Raw genomic sequence first — 10,693 nt, forward strand, 5'->3', positions numbered from 1 at the left:
GGGCTTTTTGTTGTGTCGGTGATGTGTGTATTTGTTAATGGTATAGGACGGGGTGATGTTTTGTGTGAGAGTGATGTTGCCATTGTGTGGTAGTTGAGGTAGAAGGGTTTATAGATGTTGTTTGTGGTATTTTGTAGTGCTTGTTGAGGTAATGAAATGTGGTCAGGGTTTGTTTGTAGTAAATGAGTAGAGTGCATTTGCTGTGGGGGTGTTAATATGTTTGTGTGCATGTGGATGGGTTAAGGTGGGTGCTGCTGAATGGTAAACAGGCAAACAGGCAACTTCCCTTGTCCTCTCCACCTTTAGCCTCGACGACCAGGCTGAGAAACCCTGAGCCCTAATGTTAAATAGCCCTAGTGATCAAGTGACACCTTCGGCCAATGAGAACCCTAGCCCTAATCCTTACCAATTAGAACACTATCCCTAAGCCCTAGGGCCAATAAGAGACAAATCCCATTTCAACCAATACCAACCCTAGTCCTAGCAGCCAATCATAACGAAGCCCTAAGCCTGAGAGAACCCTAGCCCCAGAAAACCATTAAAAACTCCAGACGTATCCGCCAATGAGGCCCCTAACCTAAGCCCTAACCCCAATAGAAACCCTAGCCTGCTCAGCGACCAATCACTGCCCCAGACCTATCAGCCAATCAGAAACCTAACCTTATGTCCTAAGCCCAATAGAAACACCAGATACAGGAACCAATCAGATGTAACTCCCAATAGCAACTTATATAAGGGGCGTGTGACCTCAAGCACAGACGGATGGCCAGGGGACAGTGAGCTGCCCCTAAACATCAGAATCTTCTTGGATACAGACAGGCTCAATCCACTCTTTGCTGATCCTGGTTTACCCTGCTGGTAGGCCCAAATCTAAGACACTTAAAATACTGCTTTTCATGAACTTAAAGAAATCCCTTTTTCAGCCAAAAAGAATGGTTACATACGATGTCTAAACACTGTTTAGACCTTAGTGCAGATTCAGCAGTCTCTTAAACACACTCTGCATAGCCTATGAGGGGCTAGTTTGCCTATTCAACTTTTAAAAGACCCAAAGGGCAGGGAGAAAGCTGTGGGGGTTGCCCCTTCACGTCTAAGCACACTAAAAGGGAAACTCAGTCAGAAATTCAAACAGTCACTGGTAGAAAAACATCAGTTTTACCCAACCAATTGCACAACAGACAAGAGATTAAATGTAAACAGTCATGGGTAGAAAAACAGCAGTTTTACAGTTTTAAAACACACAACACAAGTCTGTGTCCTTACCACCTTCCCTATTGTTTGTTCATTGGGCTGTTTAGGTCACAGAGAGACTAGGGCTAGAAGATGGAGGTGGCTGTCTTGGAGTTTCCTGCACAGACATTAAGGGCTTCTGCAAGTAGGGGGGAGCTCAGGGTTGCTTGGGAGCTAGAGGTTCAAATCAGAAAGACCTAGACTGAAGGGTAGGGACAGTGAGCTGCTCCTGAAGATCAGAATCTCATTGGATACAGATAGGCTCAGTCCACACTTTGCTGGTCCTGGTTTACCCTGCAGGTAGGCCCAAATCTAAGCCACGCAAAGTACTGCTTTTCGTGCACTTAAAGAAATCCCCTTTTCTAGCCAAAAACAAAGGTTACATACACTTTCCAAATAGAGTTTAAACCTTAGAGCAGATACAGCAGTGTCTTAAACACACCCTGCTTAGCCTCTGAGAGTCTATTTACCTTTTTACTTTTAAAAGACAGAAAGGAGAGTGGGGTCTAGAGGGGATGGCACCCCTGCACTCATAAGCACATTACAGGAGAAACTAGGACAGATATTCAAAAAGGCACAAGTAGAAAAACAGCAGTTTTAACAGTCCCAATTGCCCAAAAACCAAGAGTTCAATTCAAACAGTCAAGGGCAGAAAACAGCAGTACTAACAGTACCAAATGCACAGATTTCAAAACACACAGCGTAAGTCTGTGTTTTTACCACCTTCTCTGTCGTTTGTTCACTGGGCTGTTTAGGGCACAGAGAGACTGGGGCTAAACGAAAGAGGTGGCTGTCTTAGGGTTCTTTGCACAACCCTTTAGGGCTTCTGCAGGTGCACGGGGGTTCGGGATTTCTTGACAGTTAAAGGAAGGCCAAGGCTGATGGCCAAGGGGCAGTGAGCTGCTCCTGAAGATCAGAATCTCCTTGGATACAGACAGGCTCAAGCCTGGTCCTGCTTATTGCACTCTTAAAGAAATCCCTTTTCAAGCCATAAACAAGGGTTGCATACACTTTCCAAACACAGGCTAGAGCAGATTCAGCAGACTCTTAAACACACTCTGCTTCTTCATTTTTTTTTACAAACCTCGCTTAAAAAAGTCTTTTGAGGTACCAGCGGGAAATTTGTTAGAGTAGGAAATATCTGGGCAAATCACTTACTGCTATAGATTTTCAAGAAATTTCGCGAAATTTTGCAAACAATTATGTAACTTTACTCATCTTTAACAACCATACTTCTGTTACAAGAGAATAAAACATGTTTGGATGTATTGTGGTCCTTTGGGGTTGATTTTGATGTCATCGTTGCATGCGAAACATTACATTACCACTACCGAGGATGTTTTGCCCATGCAAAGCTACTAGTAGATATTTATTCGAAGGGCTACGAGTCGCAGATATTTTCTACAGGTTTATTTCCTGCCGCATTCCGAATTCGGCTTTAAGTCTTTTTCAGAGCCAACGATAAACCAAACATTTGCGTTCCTGAAATGCAATTGCTGTGTTCTATTGAATCTGAGTTTTAATGTCACTACCACCTGGAGCTACTCACATATGGACCTAAGACACCAGAGAGCTGAGGGTAGCAAGCAGCAAAAACAGTTACTAATTTGTTTCTGCCTTATGAAATTGTGGCGTTCTAAGATAGTGTGCCCTAAATACTGAATTGTGAAAAAATCCATAATTGTGCTCAAGTAATGAATACATTGGTTTTGCAATTTCATGTTTACTAAATTGTCAGCAGAAAAGAAACAACATTAACGCAGTGTAAAGACAAAATATTACAACTACAGCAATTGGCCAGTAGTGCTTTCCAAACAAAGCATGTTTTAATACCATCAGTATGATTCTATTCGCCCAAGCAACTGATTGCATAATAGCTTAAAGAGAGTCAGTGAAACTGAAACACTTAGAGGCCTCAATCCCCCTAGATGAATGGGGTCCGAATTCAAAAGCATCAAAGACAGTTAAGTGCTTGAATTTCTTTTGCATATCAAATCTTTACATGATCACCATATGTCAAAGAAGTCAAGAATCACATGTATGTCACAATTAATAATACAGGGTGGTTGGAAACATTTACCACTTATAAGAAACCTGCAACTAAAATGTAAAAAAAAATCTATTGATGCTTCATCAGCAGTCCATGCTCTGTTGAACTCACTAACCTAAATTAGCTGATGTATTGAAGAAGCCTAGCCTTTGTTTGAGAGAGATAGAACATTTATCGCCTGAACCAGAAGTGCCTTCATAGACAAGCAATCTAAAATGTCCCAAGCTGCTCTGGATCCATTAGAAGTTCTAGAAAGCCAAAGATTGTTTAAGACTTGGTTGGGGGTGGGACTGAGAACATGAGCCATCACAAGGGAAGCATTAATCACATTAAATAATTGCCATTAACACTGTGTCTAAACGTCTAAGACGTTGCATATCATTGATGTACTTGGATTACTGGACTATTTGATTCTGGGCCTGAGTCACAAAAGTAATCTGAGACAAAATCCTAACTTTATACTTTGGGTATTCACAAAGGGCATTTGAAGGTAGTAAAGTTAGGATTTTGTCTCAGTCAAACTTACGTTTTAGTCTTATGTTAAACTTAAGACCAAAACTTAAATTTAACTTTACGACTTTCGGTATTCACAAAGGGCATTTAGGAGTAGTAAAGTTAGGATTTTGCCTCAGTTAAACTTAAGTTTTATTTAAGTGAAACTTAAGACCAAAACTTAACTTTAACTGAGACAAAATCCAAACTTTACTACTCCTAAATGCCCTTTGTGAATACCGAAAGTCGTAAAGTTAGGATTTTGTCACTGATTACTTTTGTGAATTGGGCCTATGTGTTTTAGTTGTTGTATTGCATTTTTTTTAACTACATTAAAAAAATGCAATAAAAACTTTTAAAAAAGATTTGAAGCTGTTGTTGAATGCCCCAGGATCATCAAGTTACCTTATATATTGTCCGTACCATTTGTTGCAAGTTATCCTAAATCAGGATATTTTGGATTACCCATTGGATCTGGGAAAATACAAGGAAATGTTGTATTGAGGTATTGAATACCTATGGCCATTTCTAGTGGCAGAGAATGCTAGAATTAAGATGGCTGCTGAGGAGTCACTTAAACCACAATTGAAGTCTGCATTCCCACTTACCTATTGTGTATTAGAATGATCTCAGATGAGGTAGAGGGATATGTTTTCAGACTTGTCCAATCTAGTAGAACCTTTGCATCTGGATGGGATCTCCAGCTGAAAAACTCTGATGAATAACCCCCCAGTCATTGGTTTCCCAATTTCTTGAACTTGAACGCGTTTACCGGGGCGGACATTCCGCCGCGGTGCCGGCGTTCTACGGAGTGGGCGGGCTGCGTCGGCCAACAGTCGCGCGCAGCACCCAGAAGGTAATGCTTGCCTCGGCCGTTGGCACGGTAGGGGTTAATGAAATAATCCATCCTTACTTTCCAGCTACTGGAGATGCTCGATGCCAGGAGTTCAAATCTGCTATTAAATTGATTAGTCCCAGAATATACTTTGCTTGAAAAGAACATTCTTTTCTGTGCAAACATGTTGAATACTCATAGCTTTGTCCACAAGGCAAGTCATGCAAGCCCCCCTCACATTGTTGACATATTAAACTGAAGGAATATCCATCTTGAAGACTAAACTCTTCAATGCAAAACATCTTGCCAGATGTTCCACACAACTGATATGCCACTTCTTTCCTGTTCATGCCACATCCCATTTTTCCTCCATGGAAGTCCGTCCACAAAGAGACTTCCACCATAACTGACTGATGTCTGATTCTATTGTGAGATGCAGAACTGTAATATAAATTGCTATTCAGTTCTGTGCCTGCATATATCCAGCCACTAGACTCATTTCTTCTTGCCTCTATTGAAAGGTGAATGTTGTCTGTATAAGTAGAGGAAGACCCACCTGTCTCCTGGTAGCATGATATGTGATGTTCCCTACAAACATTACTAGAATGATGCTGATTAGAGACCCACAATTGGAGACGTGTTTTATGCTCCAAAGAGTCTCCAATGGCATGCCTATTTGAGTACTCAGGAATTCTAAATTGTGAGTTAAATATAGGTGAAATTTCTCCAAGGATTATTAGAAATCCAAAATCTGAAGCAGTTTGATTGTAATTGGAGTGTGAACTTTATTGAATTCTTAACTCTGAGAGATAAAACGTCAATTGGAGAAATGATCAGACTTTAGGTTCTGGTCGTCACGGGCACAGCTACTTGGTTTTTGTCAGTTTGGTAAAGCAAAAAGGGCCATATGTATGAAAAAGTCCATTTGCGATTCTCAAATAGCAATTTTTTTGTGAATCGTTATTTGAGAATCGCAAAATGCTATGTATGTAGGATTTGCAAAGAATTTTGCGAATCCTACATATTTCTTTTTTAAAAAAAATATTTTTATTTGCATTTTGTTCATAGCTCAACAGTACACTCATGTAATTAGCAACATTCACCCCCTACTCCCTCTCCCGCCCCTCCACAATCGTACTTTGCTGTTGTGTTTCATATCATACAGGTGCAGTGTCCATCTATCCGATGAACAGGTATCTCTCAGCATCTCCTCCCAGTCCCTCCCTCCAGCGCCCGTGTGGACTTGTTGACTGGTAATTAGCTCATTTCTCTCCCAGCCCCCCATCCAGACCATGGTAGTGTCTCCACCTGGACCAAACCTTTCGAAACTTCCTAGGACACCCTCTAGATTTATAGGTCACTCTCTTGGCAGCCATGTAAAGGTCCAGCCCTCTTCTCCACTCCTCCAGTTCCGGGGGAGTCGGTGACCCCCAGTGTTTCGCTTTGTCTCTTTTGGCTACCACTAAGGCCAAAACCAGGAAAATTAGGAGAGGGCGCGGTAGGTCCACGTCATTAGTCATTCCCAGTAAAGCCAGCTAGGGCTCCTGTGCAAGTGGAACCTCCAATATCTCCCTCAGTTCCATAAAGATGTGGTTCCAGTAGGTTTGAATCACCTCACATGTCCATAGTTTGTGATAAAAATCTCCGCCTTCTCTGTGGCATCGGAGGCATCTATTGTCCTCTATTTACCCCATTTTATGGAGTCTCACCCTATCATAATAGGTTCTGTGAAGCACGTTGTATTGGATGAGGCGGAGCCTAGACTTAATTGCCACCTCTCGGGGATGCATTAACACTATGTCCCAATCTAGGTCATCAAGTGCTCCCACCTCACCTTCCCAAGTATTTCTAAGTTTCGCCAGATCCCCTAGCATATTGTTGGTTAAGGTTTTGTAGGTGAGTGAGACCGCCTTCCCCTGATTCTGCTCTTGCAGGAGCCTACCCTCCAATGGTGCATATTCTGGAAGCCCTGACAAGTGCATGTTTTGTGCTCTCCAAGCATGGTGCAGCTGAGTGTATTTGAAGAGCTGTGAGTGTTGGAGCCCAAACTCTGACTTCAGGGCCTGAAAGGATTTCAATTCCCCCTTAGCGATCACATCTCCAATAGTGGAGATTCCAATGTCGTCCCACCGTTTAAATCCCTTGAGTTTATGAAGTTCAGTTAGCCACGTGCAATGCCATAGTGGCGTCTGCCGGGTGGGTGTCTTCTCCCAGCCTGTACGTTTCGTGGCCTTGTTCCATGCACGTAATGTAATAAGAGTCGCTGGAAGCAGTGGTTTCCGTACAGAGCCTCCGTATAAGTAATACAGTAGATTGTGCAGGGACAGTTTATGTCGTTCTAGGACATATGTGGGATGGTCTGCCTGGGTATGTAGCCATTCATTAATTGGGGTCATGTGTTCCGCCCAGTAGTAGGCTTCTAGGTTCGGGATTGAGATTCCTCCACTATATTGGTGCCTTTGGAGAGTGGTCAGTGCTATTCTAGGCTGTTTACCTAGCCAGAGAAAGGCCCTAAGATCCGAGTGGATTTTATGCAGCAGCGTCTCTGGGAGTAAATAGTATTTGTTCTGTAGGGCGTATAAGTATTTGGGGAGAATAATCATTTTGTACATGGCCGCTCGACCTAAGAGTGTAAGTGGTAGCTGTCTCCAGCGCTCTATGTCAGCTGTGGAGTTCAGCATGATCCTCTCTATATTTTTCTGAAGCGAGAGTTTCTTATCAAGGGTGATGTGAATCCCGACATATTGAAAGCCCTCCGTTGTCGTAATCAGTTGCCCTGGCAACGCCGTCCAGCAGTCACCGCCGCTAGGGTCGTATAGGATCGATTTATGCCAGTTTATTTTGTAGCCGGAGTATCTACCATAGCATTCCAGTTCCAGGAACAGCTCCGGAACAGTGGTTTCCGGATTGGTGATGTACAGGAGTACATCATCCGCGTAGAGGGATAGCTTCTCTTGGGCCAGTTCCGTATTGGTTCTTCTGAATCCAATGATCCCTGGATGTTGCCGGACCCTAGCTGCTAGGATCTCGATGGTAAGTGTGAATAGGAGGGGTGACAGAGGGCAGCCTTGTCGTGTCCTTCTCTGAATCTGGAATTCACGTGACAGTCTCCCATTTACCTTCACTTTAGCTCACGGCGTGGTGTAGAGGAGCCGAACCCAAGTCTGAAACTTAGGGCCAAAACCCCATTTTTGTAGGACACCCTCCAGGAACGGCCAGTGGACCACATCGAAGGCTTTCTCTGCGTCAAAGGAGAGAAACCAGTGTGGTGGCTCTCTATCTCTCACCTCCTGCAGCCAGTTGTGGGTACGTCTAAGGTTTAGCTTAGTGGCCCTGTCTGGTAGGAAGCCGGTTTGATCTAAATGTATTAGGTCCGGGATCACCGACCTCAATCGTAGTGCCAAGACAGTCGCGAGGGGTTTCACCTCAGTATTTGGGAGGGAAATGGGTCGGTAGGAGGCGCAGTCCTACCGTGGTTTGCCCTCTTTATGAATTGGGATGATTGTCGCCATGGAGAGGTCTGTGGGGAGCCTCCCCTCCTGATATGCTCCTAGGAAGAGGTTTCTCAAGTGGGGAGCCAAAATGTCCGCCGTGCACTTGAAAAATACTTCTGCCGGTAAACCATTTGGTCCCGGTGTCTTTCCAGCTCATAGTCTAGCAATGGCTACAGAGATATCTTCCACCGTGATGTCAGCCTCGAGCGTCTTAAGGGCCTCAGGATCTAACGAGGGAAGATCGGTCTGTTCCATATATTGAAGAGCAGCTTCACACGTGCCTAAGTCTCTGGCGGTGTAGAAGCGTTGGTAGTGGGTAGCAAAAGTCTCAGCAATGTGTACATCTGTGCTAACAAGCTCCCCTTCCGCATCTCTAACATGTTCCACCCATCTCGCTGCCCGCTCCTTTCTACTGAACCATGCCAGGAGTTTGCCTGACTTATCCCCAACGTCATACAGGCGGTGGAGGGTGGCCAGGTTTTGAGTCTTTGCCTCATCAGTCACTAGTTCTCTATATTGGCGCTGTGTATCCACCAATCTCCGTAGTGTCTCGAGACTTCTCGTATTCAGATGTTCTCTCTCTAAGTCTACTATGGCCCGTTCAACTGCAGAATCCTACATATTTCTTAATTGGGAATTGCAAATTGCGATTCGCAATTGAGGAATACCTCCCCATTCATTCCTATGGGCCTATTAGGAATGAATGGGAAGACATTCTCAATTTAAGATTCGCAATTAGAGAATCGCAAATTGAGAATGCAGTTTCAAGGGTGCCAGGGTGTCAAAAGAACACCCTGTTGCACCCCTGAAATGTGCATGTGTGCACATGTGGCAAGTATGTGAGTCACATGGCACTTTGAAAAATGCAAAAAAGTGAATTTTTCAAAGAAATCACAAATTACCACCAACTTGAAGTTGGTGGTAATTTGCGATTCCTTACGGCCAAATCACTGTTATTGTGCGATTCCTTAAATGCAATTGCAAAATAGGGAATCGCAAAATGTGCGATTCCTTATTTTGCGAGGGGCGTTTTGTGTCATACATTGGACACTGCTGATTTCTGATCGCAAACGTCGAAATTCTGCAAATTTAAGCATTTGCGATCGCAAAATTGCCTTCATACATATGGCCCAAAGACATTAACAAAAGCTTGAACTGGAGATGAATGAATGTCCATCTCCTATTGTCCCATAAAAACACTGTATGATAATTCTGATAAGGATGATGGAAATGGCTGGCTGGCTAGGCTTCATGCAGGTCCACTTTAGTCATCCAAACTCTTTCCCAAAAGATGGATATCACTCATCTTGAAATGATTGTAACTAATTCAGAGTGAATGTGCTCATGTTTATCAAAGGGTGGGCGACATAAAACAATTGCACCCGTGGCTGATAAGTCCCAGAATTTGTGATGCACCAAGCTGACACCTGGAGAAATGTAGGACATTTTGAGGGGAATCATGAAGTGGTTTGTTGCAAGTTTATACCGCATTCATCCTGGAGGGAGAGTTCTTAAAAGCCTTACCTCTCTGGTAACAATTGTGTTGGGTATTCCTGAGGGTATGGGATTGCATTACCTGCTTCTTTGATGGAAAACACTCTGCCTGGAAGAAACTCTGACCTTATTGATTGTGTGAGTGAAATAACCTTGGCCAGGAAAGAAACCTCAAAAGTCTCAACTGCTGAGTTTACAATCAGAAATCGGTCATACATACCTCCATCCAAATATGCACCATCCAACATCTGTATGTTGTAAGGATTCCTGCTTTTTTTGTGTTTGTTGACACACTTTATTACTTTTTGTATTTCTTCATCAGATCATCACTTCAGGTCTAACAGTAGCATAATAGGCTGTTGTCTTCTCATGGTCTTCTTTTCTCTCAGTAGTATCGTGGCTATCTGTCCCATATTGGAATAATCTGATCTTGATTTATTTTAAACTCTTGCACTAAGGCTGTGCTTTGAAATCACTTGTCACAGTAGTACCTATTGATTCTCTATTCTTATATAATGTTCCTATTTGTAACATTTTAGAATACTTATGTATCTACTGGATACAACAAATCAGTAATGAATGTCCTCCAGGCTGTTAAAAATTGTTCTAGCTTGTCATACCTTTGGACTTTTTTCAGATGTATTTTGTTCTGCGAGGGATCGTTCCTCTCCATCTTTGAGCCACCACTCTAGTACTGGAGGTTCTTTTCTCTTCCAGTGTATAGCTAGTCTCCTTAATGTAACAGTATTTTGAACTGTGCAGTCCTTTTTCGTGTCTTGCCATTTGTGTTAAAAATGTGCACATATGGTGACACCATATTGGTACATTTTTGTAGGGTTAAATCATCATCACAGTGTTTGAACCATCCGTTAAACATATTTTTCCCCAACAATTGTCTCATTTGATGTGGATTTCTAATAAAGTCCTTTACCATTTTAATTTAATATTAACTACTGTAATATTGACGTACACAGGATCTTAGTTTGTCTTTGGTTATGGTTGCCACTGTGTCACTAACTTTTTCTTTTGATATATACCATCTCTGAAATGGTGTTCCAAGTAAGTGACTTCATCTCCACCAGTTTTGCATTTTTTTAT

The sequence above is a fragment of the Lissotriton vulgaris genome, unplaced genomic scaffold, assembly GCF_964263255.1.
Source record: "Lissotriton vulgaris unplaced genomic scaffold, aLisVul1.2 SCAFFOLD_1384, whole genome shotgun sequence".
In the NCBI taxonomy this organism is placed as follows: Eukaryota; Metazoa; Chordata; class Amphibia; order Caudata; family Salamandridae; genus Lissotriton; species Lissotriton vulgaris.